The 21,807-nt window shown below is 43.7% G+C and overlaps 1 protein-coding gene across 2 annotated transcripts in view; it reads right to left on the reverse strand.

Moving 5' to 3' along the window:
• ZNF329 (zinc finger protein 329) overlaps nt 1-21,807 on the reverse strand; it is a 68,551-nt gene that overhangs the window by 33,621 nt on the left and 13,123 nt on the right. The window contains exon 1 of one of the 2 annotated variants that reach the window (XR_012001920.1): nt 4,255-4,457. The gene's annotated coding sequence lies outside the window, so the exon portion shown is untranslated. Of the gene's footprint in view, nt 1-4,254; nt 4,506-21,807 lie in introns of those variants that run through there. The other variant, XM_025984440.2, reaches the window with a different exon arrangement.

Here is a 21,807-nt window from a genome sequence, read left to right on the forward strand (position 1 = left end):
GCCTGCCTTTGGCCCAGGGCGTGATCCTGGAGACCCGGGATCGAATCCCACATCGGGCTCCCGGTGCATGGAGCCTGCTTCTCCCTCTGCCTATGTCTCTGCCTCTCTCTCTCTCTGTGACTATCATAAATAAATAAATAAAAATTAAAAAAAAAAGAAAAAAGAAAAACAAGTACAGATTTTCACAAATGGGTACAACACAAAAGTACAAGTGACCAAAAAAAAGTAGATAAAATTGACTAATCAAAATTAAAACATTTGTGCTTCAAAGAATTTCAATAGGAAAGTGAAAAAGGAAAAAACAATAACTCAACCCTCAGAGAGGCTCCTGGCTGGCTCAGTTGGAAAAGCATGCAACTCTTAATCTCAGGATCAGGAGTTCAAGCCCCATGTGGGGTGTAGACATTATTTAAATAAGTAAAACTTTTAAAAAACTCCACAGTGGGATGCCTGGGCGGCTCAGAGATTGAGCGTCTGCCTTTGGCTCAGGTCATGATCTCGGGATGGAGTCCCACATCGGGTTCCCTGTGGGGAGCCTGCTTCTCCCTCTACCTGTGTCTCTGCCTCTGTGTGTCTTTCATGAATAAATAAATCTTTAAAAAAATAAAAATTAGGGCAGCCCTGGTGGTGCAGCGGTTTGGCGCCGCCTGCAGCCTGGGGTGTGATCCTGGAGACCTAGGATCGAGTCCCGCATCGGGCTCCCTGCATGAAGCCTGCTTCTCTTCCTCTGCCTGTGTCTCTACCTCTCTCTCTGTGTCTATGAATAAATAAATAAAATCTTTAAAAAGATAATACAATTAAATAAATAAATAAATAAATAAATAAATAAATAAATAAAAATGGAAAACTCCACAGAATAGGATCAAATACTTGCAAATCATATATCTGATTAAGGTACAAGTACCAAGAATAAATAAATCAACTCAATAATTAAAAAAGATAGGGGATCCCTGGGTGGCTCAGTGGTTTGGCGCCTGCCTTTGGCCCAGGGCGTGGTCCTGGGGTCCAGTCCCGCATCGGGTTACCAGCATGGAGCCTGCTTCTCCCTCCTCCTGTGTCTCTGCCTCTCTCTATATATATATGTCTCTCATGAATAAATAAGTTTAAAAAAAATAATAATTTAAAAAGATCAAGGGGTGCCTGAGTGGTTCAGTCGTTTGAATGCCTGCATTTAGCTCAGGTCCTGATTCCAGGTCCCTGGGATAGAGCCCCATTGGGCTTCCTGCTCAGTGGAGAACCTGCTTCTCTTCTTCCTCTGCCTCTCCCCTCTGCTCCTGCTCTTTCTTCAAATAAATAAAACCCTTAAAAAATACTTAAAAGATCAGTAACTCACTTAATAAAGGGGCAAAGGATCTGAATTGATAGTTCTCCAAAAAAAGATATACAAATGGACAAAAATAAGCACAATGAAAAGATGCACAACACCATTAATTACTAGGGAAATGCCTATCAATACCGCATTGAGATACCACTTCATGGGACGCCAGGCTGGCTCAGCGGTTAAGCATCTGCCTTCAGCTCAGGGCATGATCCTGGAGTCCTGGGATTGAGTCCCACATTGGGCTCCCTGCATGGAGCCTGGTTCTCCCTCTGCCTATGACTCTGCCTCTCTATCTCTCTCTCTGTGTCTCTTATGAATAAATAAATACAATCTTAAAAAAAAAAAAAAAAGAAAGAGATACCACTTCACATCCAGAAGGATGGCTATAGTCGGTTCTACTCCTAGGGAGTTATTTATCCAAGAGAAATGAAAACATAGGTCCATCAAAAAAAAAAAAACAAAAAAAAAAAAAGAAAAAACACCCCACACATGAATGTCTACAGAAGCATTATTCATAATATACAAAAAGTGGAAGCAACTCAAATGTCCATCTACTGATGAACTGATAAACAAAATGAGGTATATCCTTACAATGAAACATTTCTCATCCATAAAAATGAGCTAGATACTGATAGATGCTACTCTACTATACAACAAACCTTGAAAACATTATGCTAAGTCAAAGACAATCCCCCAAAAAGGATTTTATATGCCATTTATATGAAATATCTAGAAGGCAAATGCGTAGAGACAAAAAGTAGACTAATGATTGCCTAAGGCTTGGAGGGATAAAGACATAAGGAGTGACTGCTAATGCGTATAGATTTTGTTTTGGGGGATGATGAAAACATTTTTAAATTGATAGCAGTGATAGATACACAACCTAGGGAGTATACTAAAAAACAATGAATTGTATATCTTAAAGGATAAATTGTATACTATATGAATTGTATCTCAAAAAAGCTGTTTTAAAAACAAAATTAAGGAGGTGAGGCACCTGTGTGTCACAGCGGGTTAATTATCTGATTCTTAGTTTCAACTCAGGTCATGATCTCAGGGTCATGAGACCAGCCCTACTTGGGGCTCCGAGCTCAATGCATGGAGTTTGCTTGAGATTCTCTTTCCCTTTGCCCCTCCTGCTCATGCTCTCTCTAAAATGAATAAACAAATCTTAAAAAAAAAAAAAAAAAGTGTTGAGTCGGCTGGGATCAGAACCACTAGTTTAGACACCACCTAGAATGTTTCTGATACCTTAAAAATTCACAAAAGAAGTTAACAGTTTTATAGGGATGTGCCAAACTTATATAGAATTCTATTCCCAGGCACTGACCTCTGAAGGGCTTTATCGCCAGTTTGGACCACCTGGCAGAGGGCTCACTTGAGCTGGATGCCTGGATGTTTGACATCAGTGGCACCAGACCTCAGTTGTCCAACCCCATCCACATGGTTCCTGCCATCTCTATGGACCACCTATGATAATGTTTACTTGTTTAAGTGATGCATTCTTTAACAAAAATAGTTTCCCAACTTTAGCTCTGTCCTAATAAAGTCACCCACCTGACTACCAATGTGATAAAGTGTGACTCCATTTGGATGAATGACTGCTACTAGTTTTCAAGCCTCCCCCTTCTCCTACTGCTCCACATGTAGGCAAGCTAACTAGAAAGCCTGGGTGCTTTCTTCTTGCTATGAGCAGGACCCTGAAATCATGACCTGAGCCCAAATCAAGAATTGGTGGCTTAAATGGACTGAGCCACCCAGACACCCCCCCCCAACTTTTTTTTTATTGGCAAAGGATAACAAACTTTTCTGGGGTGATGGTAATTTTGATAAAGAATTGGGTTGTACCTGTAAAAACTCTCCCAGTGGTACAGTGAAGATCTATGCATTTCCCCATTTCACTGTGTCAATTTTGCCTCAAAAATTTCAAAAAGCAGGACGCCTGGGTGGCTCAGCGGTTTAGCCTCTGCCTTTGATTCAGGGCGGGGTCCTGCGGTCCTGGGATGGAGTACCGCATCAGGCTCCATGCGCAGCCCTGCTTCTCCCTCTGCCTAGGTCTCTGCCTCTGTCTCTCATGAATAAATAAAATCTTTAAAAATTTTTTTTCAAAGGGCAATAATGAGATGTTTGAGGGGGGAGCTTCGTAATACCTGGAACTTCCTTAAATGTTCCCCCCAAAAGATTAACGTATGGTTGAAAGGATGAAGGAAAATATATGAGGCAGCATGTATAGCAAATGTTAGCGGGCAGACTTAAGGTCGCACAAGTATTGCCTCCCCTAGATGTACGAGAACTTTTTCCATAAACTATTAGCAGGAGAGGAGTTGAAAAAAAAAGAACCACTATACCAGGAAAATGAAACGGCCACTAAAAAAACAGGTGGGAAAATAGCTGATTTTACAGCTAGCAGGTGGAGGGAAGAACGAGGGATCTGCCACCTGCGGGGTCTTACCACCTGTGGGAAATGGCAGTTTCCCGGCGCCACGCGGCCACTCTAGTCTGAGACCCACCGACAGCGGTCCATTACTATTCGGCAGAATAGCGGTGGACCCGGAATTCGCCCCAGCGGCAGGGCCGGGGACCTAGAAGACCGGAGCAAAATAGTCCCAGTGGAACGACCAGCCGGACACGAGCGCGGAACCCCCAAGCGGCGCGAAGGACGGAGCTGAGGCTTCCTCACTCGCGGGGAGCGTCTATGTCCAAGGGGGGTGCTACGTCCTGGGTCGCTAAGGCAGCTGTGCCCCGGGCCGACCCGCGCCCCTGAGAGCCGGACGCGCCCACTCCTCTCATGAAATCCGCCCGCGGACGCACCGTCCACGCCGCACCATCATCCGGCTGACCCCTTCCGCGCTCCACATACCCATCTACACACACACATCACCGTCCTGAGGGAAACTGAGGCTCCAGGGTCCGTAGGACACGGCGGCACTCACCTCTCGCGGGCAGGCGATTAGACTAGAGGCGGCGGCCATTTGCAGCGGGTGCGCGTGCGCGCGCGCCGGGCCCCGGATGTGTGCGTCCCTGTGGGCTCCGCCCCGCCGCGGACCGTGCAGGCAGGTCCGACGTTCCCCGACTTTTGGGGCTGAGCGGCGGTGTAGCCCCTCTGTCTGGGCGGGGGTTGGAGCGGGTTCCAGCCTCAGACGTCCACGTCCTGCGTCCACACCTCACTTTGCCTTGACGTCACCTGCGCGGGTCGACGGAGGACGTTGCCCGGAAGAGCTGTCTCTATTCCCCCTTTATCCACCCAATTATTTATTGATATCAATACGGACTCACGAGGAATTTTTCTCCTTTGGTTTTAATCCGACGCCATCATTGTACAGCCTCATTTTTATTTATACCATATTGAATTATTTTAAATAGCTTTAGAATTATTTTAAATATGGTATTATGGTATAAATGTATTTATGGTATAAATAAATATGGTATTATTCTATACCATAATTTATTATTTCTGTGAAAAATACGTAAAATTTAAGATATTTACACCTCGTTATTCGTTGACAATATAATTACTTAGTTGAAACAAGCTACACAATTTTGAATTAATAGGACAGCTAGGGGATCCCTAGGTGGCTCAGCGGCGTAGCGCCTGACTTGGGCCAGGGACGTGATACTGGAGTCCCAGGATCGAGTCCCGCATAGGGCTCCCTGTGTGGAGCCTCTCTCTCTCTCTCTGTCTCTCTCTCTCTCTCTTAATCTTAAAAAAAAAAAAAAAAAAAAAAAGGACAGCTAAGTAAGGATTTTAGATAGATTATTAGTAAAAATCAGTGAATCCATTATGGAAAACGTAAAAATCAGTAATAAGCAGTTAGGAAACACGCTCTGAAAAGAAATACTTGTCAATTTTATGTATGTATGTGTATAAAATGATTCCAATAACAATAATACTCATACCTCCATCATCCATCATTAACTTTGGGGAAGATGATGTGACCCCCAAAGTAGACCAGGCAGCGTTTAAGGCCCAGGTTACTAGGTTGGGATCCTCCAGCAGAGCCTGGGAAGGGATGATGAGATGATTCTCAAAGAATGTCTCAAATATGTTTTTTAATTATAAAGGGGAAAACAGTAGCTTGATAGTGGAGAAACCTAGCAGGCACCATCCTCACCATCACTTTTCTGGAATTCTTGTCAAAAATGCACCATCTCAATCTAATCATGGGAAACAGACAAACATTATAGAAAATAACTGACCAGTATCCTGCTAAAGTGTCAAAGTCATGAAAGACAAGGAAAGACTAAGGAATTGTCACACATTAGAGAAGACTGAGACACCACAAATAAATGCAATGTGGGATCTTGAAACAAAACTGGACATTTGGAAACAATAATTCAAGTAAAGTCTGTACTTCAGTCGTTAACAGTGAACCAATGGTAGTTTCCTAGTTTTTTTTTTTTTTTTTTTTTAAGTAATCTCTACACCCAACTTGGGGCTAGAACTCAAAACCCCAAGATCAAGAGTTGCATGATTTTCTGACTAAAGCCATCCAAGCACCCTGGTAATTTCCTTGTTTTGGTAACTATATCATGGTTACCTAAAATGGTAACATTAGTGGAAACTGGTGAAAGGTCTACAGATGTCTATTATTTTTCCAGCTTTTCTATGTTAAGAAAACCATAGGGGTGCCAGGCTGGCTCAGTGGATGGAGGATGTAACTCTTGATCTCGAGTTTGTGAGTTTGAGCCCCGCTGTGTATAGAGACTACTTAACAATAAAATCTTTTTAAAAAGAAAAAGAAAACCACAGGCCAAAAATTGTATTACTCAGGCCACATCACCAAACCGGGACTTAATACCTAAATTAACTGCACTCTCTGTCTCCCTCAGACATGTAGTCCTAACCTGTTGTCAGGAATTTTCTGGTCAGTACCAAAAAGGTAATCTGTCACTTGGGCCCTCTTCATCCCTCAGAGGAAGGGGAATCCACCTAGTAAGATATAGTAAGACCCCTTTGATCCCAAATGAAGGTGACCTCACCTGCAATAATCCTTTTTTCTGGAGCTCCTCTCTACTTATTAGATGGGATGCTGCCCATTTTATGGATCCTTTAATAAAGTTAATCAGAGTTCAAATCTACTTGGTTGAATTTTGTTTATTAACATTTGTAAGATTAAAATTACTTCTAAAATAAAAATTTAGAAAAAAAAAAAACTCTAGTCCTGATGAGGGATGGAAGCAGAAAAATGTTCACCTTTAGACCAAAACTCTAGTCCTGATGAGGGATGGAAGCAGAAAAATGTTGACCTATAGCCTGCATAGTTCCAATAAGGATCAAATAAGTGCTGGTTGCTACATTCCTAAATAGTCTCGTGACTGCCTGTACATCACACCAATAGTTAATACTGAACTGATTGATAAGCATTGAGAAACCTTGCAAAAGTAGTTTATGAGCAGAAATTAAAAGAAGACATTTATGATCTAATATTGAATGCACATCCCCTCCCTCTTGATCACTATGCATATAACCAAGCTTCACACAGCAAAAGTACAGATCTTCCCACAAATCCTGTCCCTGTGCTACTTAAACAAACTTACTAAGTTGCACCAGAAAACATCTTAATAATTCTTTCTTGGGATAACTGGGTGGCTCAGAGGTTAAGCATCTACCTTTAGCCCAGGGCATGATCCTGGAGTCCCAGCATTGAGTCCTACATCGGGCTTGCTTCTCCCTCTGTCTATGTCTCTGCCTCTCTCTCTCTCTCTCTCTCTCTCATGAATAAATAAATATAATATTTTTAAAAATAATAAATCTTTCTTGACTATATTGTGTTTTTTAAAGATTTATTTATTCATGAGAGACACAGAGAGAAAGGTGAAGTTTGTGGGCAGTGTTGTTTGAGTCCTCTATACCCTTATCAATCTCCAACTACTTATTCTATTAACTACAGAGAAAAGAGTATTTTTTTTTTATTATTTTATTTGTTTATTCATAGAGACACGCAGAGAGAGGCACAGGCACAGGCAGAGGGAGAAGCAGGCTCCACGCAGGGAGCCCAACGTGGGACTTGATCCAGGGTCCCCAGGATCAAACCCTGGGCTGCAGGCAGCACTAAACCGCTGTGCCACCGGGGCTGCCAGAGAAGAGAGTATTAAAGTCTCCAACTATAATTATGGATCTAGTTTTCTTTAAATTCTACTAGTTTTTGCTTCATTTATTTTGGAGTTCTATTGTCAGGTGCATACATATTTAGGATAGTTATATCTTCTTCATAAATTTCATATCTTTATGTAATGTCTGATTAAGTTTTGGAATATCGGTGAGGTCTAGAGCGGATGACCAAGAAAGAATTCTTGAGACGTCTTTGGTGCAAAACGGTGGCTGTATTAAAGCCCGGGAACAGGACCCATGGGCAGGAAGAGCCGCTGCCCTGGACCTGTGAGGGGTGGCTGATTATACACCTGGGAGTTAGGAGGGGTTTGAGGATAGTGTACTTTCTAAGGAATTTTGGAAGCAAGGTTTCCAGGACCTTGAGGGGGCTGGCTATTGTTGGGAAAAGGTCACTTATTACCATCTAATAAAACCTGAGTCATGAGACCCTTCAGATGTATATCAGTGGGCCATTGTGCTTGGAGGATGACTGCCAACACGTATCTTGGAGGTTTAGAGATAAAGGAAAATTCTTTCTTTTTTTTTTTTTTTTTGAGATAAAGGAAATTTCTAAAGGAATTTTTATAAGTTAAAGTAGACTGACAGGATCCTGGGGGTTGTGCTAAGATTGCCTTCTGCCCTCAGCAAAGTATGAACTTTGAGGTAGTTGAGTCTGTAGAGGAATGTCACTCTCCCTGTTTCAAGGACTTGTCAATGTGCTTTGTCCCTCAGCGAGTCCTCTGTTCCCTCATCACTGAGATCAAGAGTCACATGCTCTATAGACAGCCAGCCAGGCACCCCTACATCATTCACTTTTAATGTAATTATTGATAAGGTTGAATTTAAGGCCTACAATATTACTATTTGTTTTCTGTTGGTCTCTTCCATGATTTGTTTTTGTTTTTTTTTTTTTCTCTTCCATGATTTGTTCCTTTGTTTCCCCTTTCCTGCCTTCTCTGGATTATTTGAATATTCTGTAGCATTGCATCTTATTTATCTATTGGCATTTTAGCTATACATCTTTGCGTTTTTTTAGTGGTTCTAATGGGGTGCAGAAGGCTAGCTAGGACAAAACACAAACTGACATTCTGCACCCTCCTTCCCCAACCCTCCATTATGGGGTTTGTGTGATGTTCCTCCAGAAAACTTCCAACTATTCTCAAACCCCTCCCAACTCCCAGGTATATAATCAGCCACCCCTTACAGGCCTGGGGCAGCAGCTCTTCCTGCCCACGGGTCCTGTCCCCATGTTTTAATAAAACCACCATTTTGCACCAAAGACACCTCAAGAATTCTTTCTTGGTCATCGATTCCGGACCTCACCCCACCAAACCTCACCTATATTCCAAAACTTCATCACTTGAACTTTCTAATTTTGCAAATATGTGCCTTTTACCAAATTTGGGGAGTTTGCAGCCATTATTTCTTCAAGTATTTTTTTCTTAGCCAATCTTTCTCCTGATGCTTTAATGACACAACTTTAGACATTTTGATATTGTCTTATAGGTCACTGAGGCTGTTTTCATTATTTTTGACCGTTTCATTCTGCCTATTCTTCAACCTGATCTTCAATGTTACTAATTATTTTCTCTTATTTTATTCTGCTCCTGAGCTCATCCATTTGGTGAATTCTTTATTTTAGGTATTTTTCAGTTCCAAAATTTGCATATGGTCTAATTTCAACTTCCAGTTTTAATTCCCTACTGAGGGATCCCTGGGTGGCGCAGCGGTTTGGCGCCTGCCTTTGGCCCAGGGTGCGATCCTGGAGACCCGGGATCGAATCCCACGTCGGGCTCCCGGTGCATGGAGCCTGCTTCTCCCTCTGCCTGTGTCTCTGCCTCTCTCTATCTCTCTGTGACTATCATAAATTAAAAAAAAAAATTAAAAAAAAATTCCCTACTGAAAAGTCTATCTTTCCATTTCATTTGTTTACCTCTACCTCATGGAGCAGAGTTAGAGTAGCTGCTTTAAAGTCTTTGGTAGGGACACCTGGGTGGCTCAGCAGTTTGTTGCCTGCCTTCATGCCTAGGTCGTGTTCCTGGAGTCCTGGAATTGAGTCCCACATTGGACTCCCTGCATGGAGCCTGCTTCTCCCTCTGCCTATGTCTCTGTCGCTCTCTCTCTCTGTGTCTCTCATGAATAAATAAGTAAAATCTTAAAAAAATAAAAATAAAGTCTTTGGTAATTGCTATATCCAGGTCCTTTCCTTTAAGTGTTGATCATTGTTCATATTTGCCTGGTTCTCTTTATAGCAAATAATTTGGATTGTGCCCTGGGAATTTTGAATATTACATTATGGGACTCTGGGATTTCTTAAAATCAGTTGGAAAATGTTGCATTTTTGTTTTATCAGTGATAAACCCAGATAGGCTTTTTTTTTTATTTTTTAAAGATTTTATTCATTCATGAGAGACACACACAGAGAGAGGCAGAGACACAGGCAGAGGGAGAAGCAGGCCCCATGCAGGTAGCCCGAGGCAGGACCAAGACCGATCCCGTGTTCCCAGGATCACATCATGGGCCGAAGGCAGGCGCTAAACCGCTGAGCCACCCGGGCTGCCCTCCAGCTAGGTTTATTTTTTATTTTATTTTATTTTTTTAAAATTTTTTTTAAATTTAATTATGATAGTCACAGAGAGAGAGAGAGAGAGGCAGAGACATAGGCAGAAGGAGAAGCAGGCTCCATGCACCGGGAGCCTGATGTGGGATTCGATCCTGGGTCTCCAGGATCGCGCCCTGGGCCAAAGGCAGGCGCCAAACCGCTGCGCCACCCAGGGATCCCCCTCCAACTAGGTTTAGACTGTAAGTTCTGCCTCACTTTTTGTGGATGGTGGTTCCAATGTCAGTTCAGGGTGGGTTGTTGTTGTTGTTTTGAGAGAGAGAGAAAGAGAGAGACAGGGAGAGCAGGAGTGGAGTGGTGGTGACAGAGGGAGCAGGAAGGCCACCCTGGGACTCTTAGCCCAGGACTCTGAGATCATGACCTGAGCCAAAATTGGGAGGCTTAACCAACTGAGCTACCCAGTCACCCCTGCCAGTGTCAGCTCAGTTTTAAACTCTGCTATGGTGTTTGAGTCTACTTGATATGCAACCAAAGCTACATACCAGAATGTCCATATCACTAATATTCATGAAAGTCCTAAAACATCATCAACCAAAATAATCTACCAACAGTAAAATGAACAGAATTTGGCATTTTCATACAGTGTAATACTGGACCAAACAAACCACTACTTACATACAAAAAAAGGATAAATTTTATAAATAGTATTGAGCAAAAGGCAAAAAAGCATACTTCAGAACTCCATTTATGCAAAGTTCAAAAACTGGCCAAAGGAATCCACCGCAACAGAAATCAGGATAGTGTTTGTGAACCTTCGGAGGAGAGCTAATATTGACTTGGAATGAATCAGAAAGGGAGCATCTGGGAGCGCTGTTAATATTTTATTTTTTATTTTTTTAAAGATTTTATTTATTCATGAGAGACGGGGGGCGGGGTAGGAGGGGCTGGGGGCCGAGACACAGGCAGAGGGAGAAGCAGGCTCCATACAGGGAGCCAGACATGGGACTTGATCCTGGGTCTCCAGGATCAGGCCCTGGGCGGAAGGCGGCGCTAAACCGCTGAGCCACCCGGGCTGCACAATATTTTATTTTTTGATTTTATATTTGTGATGCCCTCTTCCAGAATGGAGAAAAGGCCTCCCAGAAGCCAGGCCAGGGACCCCAGAGGACATAGGTTTTCTTCCAGAGAGAAGAATCAGTCTGAAAAAACCGTAATCACTGGGATCCCTGGGTGGCGCAGCGGTTTGGCGCCTGCCTTTGGCCCAGGGCGCGATCCTGGAGACCCGGGATCCAATCCCGCGTCGGGCTCCCGGTGCATGGAGCCTGCTTCTCCCTCTGCCTCTCTCTCTGTGTGACTATCATAAATAAATAAAAATTTAAAAGAAAATAAAAATTGGGAAAACTAAAAATATGTATCAAGTCAGAATGTGTAGGAAGAAAAACAAGTAGCTGTTTCAAATGGCTCATAAAAGGAAAATACCAAAACCTGTCCTAACCAGGGTTCCTTTAAAATAAAAATTAAAAAAAAAACCGTAATCACTTCCTAATCCCTAAACTCTACCTGAAGAAAGAAATAATACACTGAAACTAATAACACACCATATGTTAATTGGTTTTAAATTTTAAAAAAAGGGGGAAAAAAGCCTCCTTTGTGGTTAGGGCAGGATTTCATAGGTGCGGTGCACTGGAATCTGCCTTTTCCTTTGCGAATCCAGTCCCTCCCTACTCACCACAGTACTTTGGGAGTGGGGCGGGGCTCAGAACTTGTCCTTTAGCGTCAAGGTCAATGGATCCCCGGGACTCTCGGGACCTGAGCTATCTGAGTTATCCCTTTGGGAGGGTAGTGCAGTATGTGTAGGAAGAAAGATGGACAGATATCCAGGGACCAGAGGGTGTCTGCCACCAGTGGGTCTCCTCCTCCAGAGGATGGAGGTCTTGCTGGGAGATGGGGTTGGACGAGGAGAAAGGCCCCTGCCCGTACAGTGGATCTGGGGGACCATCCCCAGTGATGGCCAGCAGCAGATACCTGCCCCCACTGGAGCCGCCTGCGACCCCGCTCCGGGTCCTCCCGGCTGCCCCGCCGCCGATTCTGCCCGACTGCTAATCACGCTGCCTCATCAGCAGCAGCAAAGTTAACGCTGGGTTCTCCGTCACCCCCATTCGAAAGGCAACCGCCCACCCTTCCCGCGCCAGCGTACCCGCTTCCGGGTCTCCAGCACGCATGCGTGTTCTCCCAGCGGCCTACAACTCCCAGAAAGTCGCGCGAGGCGGCGCACCACCTTCTTCTACAAGTCGCGTTAGCTGTGGCGGCGGCGCCCTCTCCTGGCGAGAAAGGGAGACGACAGCAGATCCTGGATGTCAAGGATTCAGATCGCAGGGCTCTGAAGTGACCGCGGCAGGTGAAAAGAAAAATCACCTGCGGAATTCAGTCTCAAGCACCGAGCCCCGCAGTTCCTACCGGATTCATCCTCAACGGCTATACGCGGAGCTCTGAGCCAGCCTGTAGGGGCAGTAGGGACCTTTATCTGGTGACTGAAGTTTACTTTTGGCCACCCTAGGTGTTCTTACCAGAATATTTTCTTTAATACAAGGAAAAGTCAATGGCTTAGACAATTTGTCTAGAAACGAATGAGGGGTAACTCCCTCAGCCAAAGATATGTGAACCTTAGAAAATACTGCATTTATTGGATTTACTTTTCCTCAACATCCTATTTAGAACATTTTCAATTATTTAGAAAACTTAGCAAGATTGTGGGAGCACACACCTAACCCTGCCCCTAAATTAGACAATAAACGTTTAACAACAGGTGTTTTATCACTATACACATATACACCATTGGGTTTATTTTGATAATAATCGAATGGGATTAAGAGTGGTTTCAAAAAGGCACAGCCTGTGCCTCAGGTTAACACAGATGCTTTCTAGCTTCATAAGTGATGTAAAAAGACCTCAACTCTCTAAACTCTCCAAAACTTACCTTTAGGGACACCTGGGTGGCTCAGCGGTTGAGCATTGACCTTCGGATCAGGGCGTGATCCCGGGATCCAGAATCGAGTCCCACATCGGGCTCCCTGCGAGGAGCCTGCTTCTCCCTCTGCCTATGTCTCTGCCTCTCTCTCTGTGTGTCTCTCATGAATAAATAAATCTTTAAAAAAAATAAAACTCACCTTCCTCATTTGAAAATCGGAGTAATTAGAGAGATCTGTGAGGACTGTATTGCTAGTACCTGTGTGTTCTAAACACACTAAACCCTCAATGCAGATTCACTATTGTTTAATTACTAAGGCCTTTTTAAGAAGAATTTCTAGAAACGGAATTCCTAGATGCCAGAATGATATGAACATTTTAAGTAATTTTATATTATTATGAAATCTCCCTTCATACTTCTCCCACGTACACTCGCCACCAGATGTTTCCAGAGTCAGATTCTTGGGACCAACAATAGAATGAGGCAGGACCACAAATCAAATGTAAAGGCAAAGCTATATTGGGGGTGACAGCTCAAGCTGAGGAAAGACAGTACTAACACGCAAGAATTAAAATCACTCCTCGGGCAGCCTGTGTGGCTCAGTGGTTTTACGTGCCGCCTTTGGCCCAGGGCATGACCCTGGAGACCCGGGACCGAGTCCCATGTCGGGATCCCTGCATGGAGCCTGCTTCTCCCCCTGCCTATGTCTCTGCCTCTCTCTCTCATGAATAAATTAATAAAACCTTAAAAAGAATAAACTCACGCCTCCTAACCATGGAGAGGCCCTGCTTATATAAAGTTCCACCCGCTAAGGTTCCCACTCAGGTCCAATATACTAAGGACAGAAAGGGGTAAAAAAAAAATACCTCATCCTGATTGATCAATATTGGTAGTTAACACAGGCAACTCATTGGTGCTTTTGGGAGCCAGGGTCTTCTGTTTTTTTTTTTTTTTTTTTTTTTTTTTTTTAAGAGCTTATTTATTTATTCATGAGATACACAGAGAGAGAGGCAGAGACACAGACAGAGGGAGAAGCAGGCTTCTCACAGGGAGCCCGATGTGGGACTCGACCCCAGGACTGGATTCACACCCTGAGCCAAAGGGTGTGAACTCAACCGCTGATCCATCCAGGCATTCCCAGGGTCTTATGTTTTAAGTCTGGCTTGTATATGGGGTGGGCCATATCCTGGTTCTGCTCTGTAGGAGAAAAGCCATGTAACAACAAAGTGCTCCAGATACACAATGTTTTTTACCTGTAACTTGTTCCCATAGTCCCTTTCATGCCTCTATTGTTTCTCTTGCTATGTAATAATCTACCATAAATTTAACACCGTAAAACAACATGCATTTATTATCTCGTAGTTCCTATGAGTTCAGGAGTCTGGCATGGCTAAACTGGGTCCTCTGTCTTCAGTGCGTTGCATTCTCATCCACAAATGGGGTAAGAGTATACTTCCAAGCTTATTCATTTGTTTAAGATTTTATTTATTTATTCATGAGAGATACAGATAGAGGCAGAGACATAGGCAGAGGGAGGAGAAGCACGTTCCATGCAGGAGCCTGATGCAGGACTTGATCCCAGAACTCCAGGATCATGTCCTGAGTCAAAGGAAGGACGCTCAACAGCTGAGCCGCCCGGGCGTCCCCCAAGCTCATTCAGATTGTGACTGAATACATTTCCTTGTAGCTGTAGAGCTCAGAGCAGCTTGCCTCTTCCAAGCTAGCAACAGAGTCTTAAACACTCTTTTCAAGACTTCAGACTGGGGCGCATGGGTGGCTCAGTTGGTTAAGCATCGGCCCTTTTTTGTTTTAATAAAGATTTTATTTATTTATTCATGAGAGACACAGAGAGAGAGAGACAGAGACACAGGCAGAGGGAGAAGCAGGCTCCATTCAGGGAACCTGACGTAGGACTCGATCTTGGGCCTCCAGGATCATGCCCTGGGCCGAAGGCAGCGCTAAACCGCTGAGCCACCGGGCTGCCCAAACATTTGTCTTAGGCTGAGGTCAGATCCCATGACCCTAGGATTTCTCCCTGGTTAGCAGGTAGCCTGCTTCTCCCTATGCTTGCTGCTTCCCCTGTTTGTGCTCTTTCTCTGTCAAATAAACAAAAACCTTAAAAAAAAATCAGACTGACCAAGTCCAGCTGATTCAAATTAACCTCCCTTTTGATTAGCTTAAATCAACAAATTTGTAACCTTAATTACATCTTCAAAATCCCATCCTTTGCCATACAAACTAAACTAATCATGGTATAAAGTTCTAAGAATTCTGTGTACACAATATCCAATCTAGAAATTGCAGCGCATCATTGATTTAACTTGCATGTCCTTAATAATGCACATTTCTTGCATGTCGATTCATTAATACCCAGTTTTGGGGGGGGGACTAGTCACTTAATATTGTTTATTCATTTTTATGCTGGAGTCCATTGATCTCACAGATGTGTCTGAACTTTAACGTGGAAGCTCCTCTGCCTCCTTTAACACTTTTTTGTTTTGCTTTTCAAGGTGGTGCAGTTCAGGATCATACACTGAGACAGAGATAAAAGTGCAAAAATGATACCAGAGACTAGGGGAGTTGCAACGCCTCAGACTTTAACCACCAGCCAGTGGCGGGTTCTTTTTTTTGTTGTTGTTTTTTGTTAAGACTTTATTTATTTATTCATGAGAGACACACAGAGAGAAGGAAACAGAGACACAGGCAGAGAGAGAAGCAAGCTCCACGCAGGGAGCCCGATGTGGGACTCAATCCCGGGACTCCATGATCACGCCCTGGGCCGAAGGCAGGCGCTAAACCGCTGAACCATCTAGGGATCCCCGCAGGTTCTTGATTTTAGCATAGAACAAATTCAAGGATGAGTCTGCTGAAGTAGAGAAGTGGCTTTATTGCAAAGCAAAATTACACACCTGAAGGGGCGGGAGGAGTGCAGTCACAGATACAGGATCTGAGTCGCTAGGTACATGTGGGGATCTGATCTTTATAAGCAGTTTTATTAAGGGGGTGGAAAATTCATGTAGAGTTCTGGGAATAAGCGGGACCTCTAAAAAGTCTGTATGGCTATACACGCTCCATGCTAGACTATGCACAGGCGCAGTCTGATTTTTCTCTTGGGACTCGCCATAGATATTCAAGATCTACTAGGAGTCCTCAAGCGCCCCCAGTGGAGGGGTCATTCTCGGTCATTTGCAATTTTTTTTTAAATTTTTTAAATTTATGATAGTCACACAGAGAGAGAGAGAGAAAGAGGCAAAGACATAGGCAGAAGGAGAAGCAGGCTCCATGCACCAGGAGCCCGACGTGGGATTCGATCCTGGGTCTCCAGGATCTGGCCCTGGGCCAAAGGCAGGCGCCAAACTGCTGCACCACCCAGGGATCCCTCATTTGCAAATTAAATGGGTCTTGGTGTGTATGCATGCTGTGAGCTTGTGCAGCAACAGGATTCTTGTGGCCCTGAGAAACCACAGGGGTATCAAGAGGTTGCTTAATCACCAAAAACTCTGTGAGTCATCAAACTCAGTTTCCCCATTTTTGTTCCTCCTGCCATTTCCCAACACTTCCTTATTCTACCTGCCTCCAATGGTTTATTGTGGAATAACACTGGTAAAAGAGAAAAAGGATAAAAGAGGGAGGAAGCAGGACAGGGCAGAAGGCACTGTCAGATCATAGAGCTGCCAACAATAAGCTCCAGGGCAGAGACTGCTGATTAAAGGAGTGTCGTGTTAAGTGCAAACATTCAGGCCTTTGGACCATGGCCTTACTTGCTCCTGAAGGAGCTCACGGCTAACAGCAGACCCCTCCTTGTGGGGGAATTTGGGCAGCAACTAACCAAGTCTCTATCCTTGGCACCTTTTCCGCTGTTGGTTCTTTTTTTTTTTTTTAACGATTTTATTTATTTATTTATTCATGAGAGACACAGAAAGAGAGGCAGAGACACAGACAGAGGGGAGGAAGCAGGCTATATGCAAGGAGCTCAATGTGGGACTTGATACTGGGAATCGAGATCACGCCTCAAGCCAAAGGCAGATGCTCAACCGTTGAGCCACCCAGGCATCCCTGTTGGTTTAAGAATAAAATCCTTCACTCAGTTTACAAGTCCATACCTGATCTGAGCCCTGCCCCTCAGCTTCGTCAGGTTCTAGCTCATTGGTGTGTGTGGCCTCTGATCTTCTTTCAATTCCTGATTTCTCTATCAGGCACAGAAAGCACAGTATCCAGGGCCCAAGATAACTTTAAGGGTCCACAAAAATGGTAGAAGTGAAAAATGAATATAATACCATCTGGATTATATTAATATTTGTACCAATGCAGCCATACAATATAATTTTCTATTTTTGATGAAAGAAGAAGCCCATGATAGCCAAAGGGAAAGAGTTGGGAAAGGAAGTCACAATCTGTCCCTACTGTGTTGCTCTTCACACTAGGTTCTTGCTAATACCACTCTCCTCTCTACTCCTCCTTCTATTCAGCACCTCATTTCTTCAGATTTACTATTGCTTTCTATGACCCCTAAGTGTATAATTTCAGCTCAGACTCTTCCCTGAACTCCAGACTAAAACAGTCGCTTACTTCCTTGACACTCCACTTGAAAGTCTGATGAACATCTTATAGGCCCCAAACCAAACACTGGTGCTTCCCCCATTCCCAGCCCCTCTCACAGCTTGGCCTGTGCTGGTCACCAGCATTTCTGTTCTTCCCCTGGTATAGGCTGAAACCTTATTGGTATCCACACTCTCCTAATTAATATCCTACATGTGATTGGGGAGCAGGTCCTGACAGCATCATGCTCAAATCTATCCTGCTTTCACTTCCTGTCACAGCAGAATGCAGCCTGCTTTCACTTCCTGTCTGGCTGCCAGCATCTATCACAGTGATGTCACCAACCTCTCTGCTTCTATCCTTATCCCCAAGTCTATTTCCCTACAGCAGCTGGAAAGTTCTATGGCACCTCCCTCCTTTGCTTAAAAGTTTCACAGGTTTATTTTTTCTTTCTTTTCTTTTTTTTAAGATTTTATGTATTTATTCATGAGACGCAGAGAGAGAGAGAGAGAGACAGAGACAGAGACAGAGACATAGGCAGAGAGAGAAGCAGGCTCCATTCAGGGAGCCCAATGTGGGACTCCATCCTGGGTCTCCAGGATCACGCCCTGGGCTGAAGGCAGATGCTCAACTGCTGAGCCACCCAGGTGTCCCTCTTTCACAGGTTTCTAACTCCTTCAGGGCAAAAGTCCATACCACAGCCTGAAAGGTCTGACCAGGTCAGCCTCTGTTGCCCTGTTGCCCTGCTCATTGTCCATTCCATTCCCTCTTCCTCAATCAGTTCCAGCCACATGGGCTCTCTCCTTGGTGGTCTCACATGCACAATATGCTCCTACCTCAGGGGCTTTGCACATGTACGCCTTGCCTGGAACACCTTTCTACCAAATATCTACCCAGCTCGTTCCTTCACCTCTTTAGGTCTTTACCAATACCTGGAACATACTAGATGCTTAATGAATTTATTGACTGAAAAACAATCAATTGAACTGTTGGTCCCCATTTTTTCCTGCCTTTGCTAAAGGAGAATTACATGTTCCCATATTTCGCTAGTGACTTGCAAGGCTTCCTTGTGGGATTAGAAAGGACGCATATATAGGGGTGATATACATGTATGTCTGTTTGTATATATATTATATATTTATTCATAAATAGACATATAAATAACAATGGAAGAATAAACCAAATACTAATGAAAAATGATTTATCTACAGGTAGTAAAGCAACCAGGGTGGAAAGGATGGGGATAAGAGGTAGACTTCTCTGAGTATACATTGTTCTTCATTTTTGACTTCAGGATCATGTAATTAGCTTACAGGATTTAAAATTTTAAAAACCTATCAATTAGAAATAGTTTAATCTTCGGGAGTGCCTGGGTGACTCAGTTGGTTAGGCGTCTGCTTTTAGCTCAGGTCATGATCCCAGCATCCTGGGATCAAGCCCATGTGGGCTCCCTGCTCAGCAGGGCGCCTGCCTCTCCCTTTCCTGCTCCCCTTGCTTGTGTTCACTCTCTCTCTGTCAAACAAATAAATACAATCTTTAAAAAAATAGTTTAGGGGGGCACCTGGGTGGCTTAGCAGTTGAGCATCTGCCTTTGGCGCAGGGCATGATCCCGGGGTCCTGGGATTGAGTCCCACATTGGGCTTCCTGCGTGGAGCTTGCTTCTCCCTCTGTCTGTGTCTCTGCCTCTCTCTCTTTCTCTCTGTGTGTCTCTCATGAATAAATAAATAAAATCTTAAAAAAAAAAAATAGTTTAGGGATGCCTGGGTGGCTCAGTGGTTAAGCGTCTGCCTTTGGCTCAGATCATGATCCAAGGGTCCTGGGATCAAGTCCCACATCAGGCTCTCTACAAGGAGCCTGCTTCTCCCTCTGCCTATGTCTCTGCCTCTCTCTGTGTGTCTCTCATGGATGAATAAATAAAATCTTTAAAAAAATAGTTTAATCTTCTTAATATTCTTCATTAAAGTTCATTTTCAAATGTTTAGTAGAAAGAGTGAAATAGGAAGGAAATTGCCCAACGGCCTCCCTGAGGATGGCCTGAAGGGACTAATTGTCTCAGGGATCCCTGGGTGGCTCGGCAGTTTAGCGTCTGCCTTCAGCCCAGGGCATGATCCTGGAGTCCTGGGATCGAGTCCCGCATCAGGCTCCCTGCATGGAGCCTGCTTCTCTGCCTCTCTCTTTCCTTGTGTTTCTCATGAATAAATAAATAAAATGTTAAAAAAATAATTATTGTCTGTCTCACATTTACTTTTTCAGGCAATGCCCCCCATTCACAATCTTTTAAAAAAATGACTATTTCTGTTTTTTTTCTTTTTTTAAGATTTTATTTATTCATTCATGAGAGAGGCAGAGACACAGGCAAAAGGAGAAGCAGGTTCCATGCAGGGACCCCAATGCAGGACTCCAACCTAGGACCCCAGAATCATGACCAAAGGCAGATGTTCATCCACTGAGCCACCCAGGCACCCGACTATTTGTTTTGACCAAAACCCATCGGTAACTGGAAATATGTATTCATCAGTTATTATCATAAGACAATTGTGCAACAAACTGCCCTTAAAATGCAGTGGCTTAAAATAGTCATTTGTTCTGGCACATACCCCTACAGGTCAATGTGGCGTTTGCTGACCTAGGCGGGGTTTAGCTGAGCTGGCCTTCAGGCTTCATAAGGAGCAGATCTGCTCCCTTTGTCTCCCATCCTCCTTAGACAAGTGTGTTAGCCAAGTCTTGTTCTTGTTATTGCAATGCAGAAGCATAAGAGGGCAAGTCCAGACACATTAGCACATTCTACACCTTTACTCACATCATAGCTGCTAACCCATTTTTTGCCAGAACAAGTCTCATGCCTTAGTCCAAAGTCAGGGACAATGAGACATAGTGTACATTAATTATCCACTGCCATACAAAAATTACCCCAAAATACAGTGGCTTAAAACAAGAGTAGCAAGCCTTTTCTATAAAGAGCCAGAGGGTAAATATTTTAGATTTGGTGGGCCACATGGTCTCTGTTGCAACTACTCAATGCTGTTTTTGTTATAGGAAATAAGTAATGAATGGACATGGCTGTATTCCCATAAAACTCTATGGATAGCAAAATTCTAATTTCATATAATTTTAACATGTCATACAATATAATTCTTCTTTTGATTTTTTAACCATTTAAAAGTATGAAAATTATTCTGTTTGTGAGTCATCCAAAACCAAACCAAACCCAAAAAAGATAGCCAACTAGATTAGTCCTGGAGGCTGTAGTTTGCTGACTCCTAGCTTAAAACAACAAATATTTTACCCTCACAGTTTCTATGGGTCAAGAATTTAGGATCAGCTTAACTGGATGGTTCTTCCTCAGGGTCTCTCATGAGTCTGTAATCAAGATATTGTCTGGGACTGTGGTCATATAAAGTTTAACCGTAATAGAAGATATATTTACAAGTTTGTTTTTGTTGTTGTTGGCAAGAAGCCTCAGATCCTTGTACCTTAAGCCTTTCTACATGGCTAGTTGAGTTTCCTTATAACATGGCATCTGGCTTCCTCCAGAATGAGAAGAGGGAGAAACAATCAAGACTAAAGCCACAGGGTCTCTTATAATCTACTCTTGGAAGGGATATACCATCACTTCTGCCACATTCTATGAGTCATACAGACCAATCCTGGCACAGCATGGGACAAGGGAACCACAGGACAGTGTGAGTTCCAGGAGTGGGGAATCACTAGAGGCCATCTTGGAAGCTGCCTACAACACAGCATCTGTTTATTTTCCTTCTACTTGATCTGTTGTGAAACATGGTCTGTCAGACTGTAAGGTTTCCATGGTCAGGATTTTCCTGATCACACCCTCATGGTGTCATCTGTGTTCCCTGAAGTTTTCAGGCCAGGCTTCTTTCTTGCCCAAAGTCATTCCTGCCTTGGCATTTTTGGCTACATTTTACCCCTGACCTGACATCTCCATGCTGTACCTCCTCCACACAAGATTCCTCGAGGGCTGCATGCTGCAAGTGTCATTGGATGAATCTTCCTTAAGGACTATAGGCTATATGCAACTCTTATGTCTCTCAGTTGGACACCCAAGTAATTCAGTAAGGAGAAAAGTGGAAGCCCCACGACTGCCAATGAACTCAGGTTACCATGCTGGAGGGATTAGAGTTCAGGACCACTGGGACCATACAGCATCCTGAAGATGATGTTACTGGGGCATAGGACGATTACTCTGGTATCAAGGTGAGTCATAGAGCAACGACTAAAGAGAGAAGATTAAGAATGCTTTAGTTATCCAAGTATGAAGTACTAGGGTCCAGACTCTTCCCTCATGGTTCCTTTTAACTCCATCGCCT

Source organism: Vulpes vulpes, chromosome 1 (genome assembly GCF_048418805.1).
Source record: "Vulpes vulpes isolate BD-2025 chromosome 1, VulVul3, whole genome shotgun sequence".
Classification (NCBI taxonomy): Eukaryota; Metazoa; Chordata; class Mammalia; order Carnivora; family Canidae; genus Vulpes; species Vulpes vulpes.